A 3703-nucleotide genomic window follows, 5' to 3' on the forward strand; every position below is an offset into this window, starting at 1 on the left:
CCTCGCATTCCATATATCTTCACCACTATATGGCTTGCGCGTTTATACTTTGACTCAACAGACGCATATGTTCCCCCCGCCGACGTCACCTCTCCCTCTTCCTCCCTCTCCACCCGTCTCTTTCTCTCAAACTCACACCTCCCGGCCCGGAGCCCTTTTGCCCCTTTCTCTGTCCCACTCCACACCACACCAGCACCATGAATTGCTGCGCCAAAAGTACCGAACAAACAGCCAACTGAAGTCCGCCCCCGCCCGAGCCTCACACGACGGGAACTTCCTCCCCTCCGCAGGCGAATGACAGTCCGGCACAGAAGTGACTTCGACACTAGAAATAAAACACGGCGAAATGATAAAAATTAGCCACGATCCGACGAAATACTGTTTATATTTCCAGTGGGCAGGCGAATTGAGCGCGGGGAGGGGGTATTGTGATTTCATATTTCTATTATCCTTTTTAAATTATTTTTTACCCCGTCCGCTGAACAGCTTACAGCATTAGATCTCCACACAGATCCACCTCCCCAACCCTTTCCCCCATCACACAGACACAGACACCCCCACACACAGGCACACACTTAGCCCCTTCCATGCCCCATGCCCCCCCCCCCCCCCCCCGCCCTCAATGACCGATGAGAAACAGGCGTGCTGTGAAGCGGAACCAACACTTTTACTGCGACATTTTGTCGCCCCCGATTACGCTGTGGGTGTGAGAGCGAACGAGCGAACGAGCGCGCGTGCGAGAGAGAGAGAGAGAGAGAGAGAGAGAGAGAGAGAGAGAGAGAGAATGAGCATGCGGGTGGCGGGCGGCGAGGGAGGGGGAGAGGGTGTCGTATCGATAAACATATTAGCACCCGCCGCCCAGCGAGAAAACGGGAGAAAATGCCGCGATAGGCCGCGGCGGTCGGTGGAGGTGGGGTGGGTAGGGCAGGGACTGAAGGGAGGGGGTGCGCTGGGGGGCTGAGCCGGTCGTGGAGAAGGAGGGCGCCGGTGAGAAGGTGTGAGTGTCCGATGCCCCAGTCCTTGTCGGTGGAGACGATGGTGTCGGTGGCGCTGTTGGTGCAGGGTTCGATCGATCCTCTCCGGGTTGGGAACCCCTTTTAATTTTTCCAAGATCCCGCGCGCGCCTGTGGGCATCGTCAGCCGCGGTACCGTCACCGTCAATACGGTCAGACGCGTAGCCCGCGCTGGACGGAACTGAAATAGGGCGGTGGGGCGAACACGGCATCTCGGCCAGGTAAGGGTATGGTCGCCCACCCGGGCCGATAGGCGGCCGCCCTTTGATCCAGACCCAAAGGGTACTTCACTTTGAAAAAAAAATGCTTCGTTGTTACAAAGGATCTAAATACTTCGCAGTTCTGCAGAGCGTTGCTTTGCAAGGGGATATTAACAGGGCAGAAAAGAATCAGGGGAAAAAATCAGGGGAAAAGAGGGGAAAATCAGGAAAAGAATAAGAAAAAAAATCAGAACAGTTTTGGAAAGGAGATCAAGAAAAAACAGAAAAAGTCGTGTGCGCTTTATAGTAGACACACCTGTACCCTCACGGTGACCGACACAGTCTCCTTGTTCGAGGGGCGGCCGACAAGGGGCATGAATTAACGCTTAATGCGCGCTTCCCGGCACACCTGCCGTAGGGCAAGAGGAAAACGTGGACGTGGACAGAGGCTCGCACAGACAGACGCACAAGCACACTCGCACACACACAAGAGCCCAAGCACACACACGATAAATAATTATAGGATGGGAAAGGTGCCTCGGGCGAAACGAGGTGAGAAAATCGATGAGCGTTAAAATAAAGTGGGCCGGCGGGTGACGAGAGCCTCCCTTCCCCTCTCCTCCCTCCTGCTCCAAACCCTCCCTCCCCCGCACACTTGAGGCTGGCCCGGCGCCAGGGTGATAGTCGCAGAGCAGCCGAGTCGGTAATAGGGTCGCACTACGCCCGCAGCCCACCCGGTCCACCACGGGGAAAAAAATCAGTTTAAAAGGAAGTACATTATATGGTATTGTTCCAGATTACCAAAAAACGACAAGGCATTGCGATCCCCGAGTTCAAAGGATTATTAGTCGACCTTACGCACCACATGGCATGTACCGGCACGGTAAAAAATGACATCTTGGATTCCAAGCGATTTACCTGGTCTACAGTTTCAAAGGAATCTACTTGAATTCCATGATGTTCTTTTTACCGTGGCGTGCTTTAGGTGCGCACTGCTCACACCCCAGTGGATTCGCCTACTCCCCGTGATAAAAAGTAGAGAGGCGGCCTCTGATGGTCACTTTCTAAGTCGCTGTTGTTGTTGTTGGAAAGGTAAAAGTCGTGTCCTTGCAAAAACCCGGCACAGGAACGCTCGTCTCGTGACTTTGCGCGGCGACCGTGTGGCACTGTGTGCGCGGGAGCGATGCCCTCCTTCAAGTGGGGCCAGACGGAGGGGGTTGCGGACCGTTGCGCGCGCTCAGGGCGAGGAGGGCGGCGGGCTCCCCATTCTGATTCTCACGCATTCCAGGGCGATCCCGGGAGGGGCGGCTCGCGGTCCCCCCAGCGGAGGCGGGACAGACAGCGCGGGGGGTCGCGGTGGCCCTGGCGCCAGCCCCCCTTCTGTCCGGGAGTGCGGAAGAGGCTAAGTGGAGACGCGTGACGTCGTCGTCCTGCGAGCGTTGTGTCCCAGTACGGGGCGCAGGCGAGGCGCAGAGGGACCCCCGGCACCGCCGCCCAGCAGCCCCCGTGCGGCGGAAGAAACCTTTCCCCTTGAAAGCCGCCACCGCTAACGCGCGGCGAGCGAAAACAGGGAAAAAATGAGTTATCTTTCCGCGGGTCCACGTGGGGACATTTTCAAGCCAGAGAGTGGTTGGCTCGGTGGTTGGGTTGGACTACACATGAACTTTTGTTTGCTGAGTGGACATGGAAGCCGTATGTCTTTTTCGAATAGAGACCGCGTTTGTTAAAGTCGCATTCGTCCACACGGGCCGGTTTCTGCCATTGTGCCACACTGACCCACTTCTGCGTGGGAAAGATGGTAAATTTATAATAAAACGAGACTCACTCCCCCCTTTTCCTTTCCCGCTTCGACTTGTGTCCGCCCGGGCTCTTTTCTTTGTTTCTTTCCCGCTCGAGAGGACCGAAACTTTTTCCCGCGGCCGGCCCTTGGCCGCGGCCGTCTATGTCCGCCCCCCGACTTACCTGTTTGCTGGAGGCGGCGGCGGCGGCGCTCCGGCTCGGCTCGGGTAGCCCTGCGCTGGCCCCGGCCGGGCACTTGACTCTGTCCCGCTCTGCTCCGCTCGTCACTGATGGTCGGCTCACAGAGGGACACACCTCCTCACTTGACCCGTATCCCACTCGGCGTTCACCAAATCACAATTGCACTCCAACACACACACACACACACGCACACACAGTTAGAGGCTGCCAATCAGCGGGCGTCACATAGTAATTCCTCTGGACACGCACACCACGTCCCGCTGACGCGGCGGGGGCGGACGCGTATGCGGGGCCGCGGGGGCGCGCGGCGGGGGCGGCACACACACGGGGGCGGCGCACACGCGGAGGCGAGGATACGAGCGCGGCGGGGCGGGCGAGCGGCGCGACGGCGGCGGGGCGCTGCGCAGCGAACCGACGCTGGTGGACGCGCAAGCTGTACTGCCGAGGCGGCGCTGCGCGGCCCAGCCCAGACCGCCGCCCCCGCCGCCCCCACCCCCGACACGACAGCGC

The 3703-nt window shown here is 58.7% G+C and overlaps 1 protein-coding gene across 3 annotated transcripts in view; it reads right to left on the bottom strand.

The window, feature by feature from the left end:
* LOC113216127 (acid sphingomyelinase-like phosphodiesterase 3a) overlaps positions 1-3703 on the bottom strand; it is a 206940-nt gene that overhangs the window by 198928 nt on the left and 4309 nt on the right. Inside the window, exon 1 of one of the 3 annotated variants that reach the window (XM_052265094.1) lies at positions 3176-3630. The exons of the other annotated variants lie outside the window; for them this stretch is intronic. The gene's annotated coding sequence lies outside the window, so the exon portion shown is untranslated. Of the gene's footprint in view, positions 1-3175; positions 3631-3703 lie in introns of those variants that run through there. 3 annotated transcript variants of the gene reach the window in all.

The sequence above is a fragment of the Frankliniella occidentalis genome, unplaced genomic scaffold, assembly GCF_000697945.3.
Source record: "Frankliniella occidentalis isolate FOCC.00 unplaced genomic scaffold, Focc_3.1 Scaffold23, whole genome shotgun sequence".
Taxonomy (NCBI): Eukaryota; Metazoa; Arthropoda; class Insecta; order Thysanoptera; family Thripidae; genus Frankliniella; species Frankliniella occidentalis.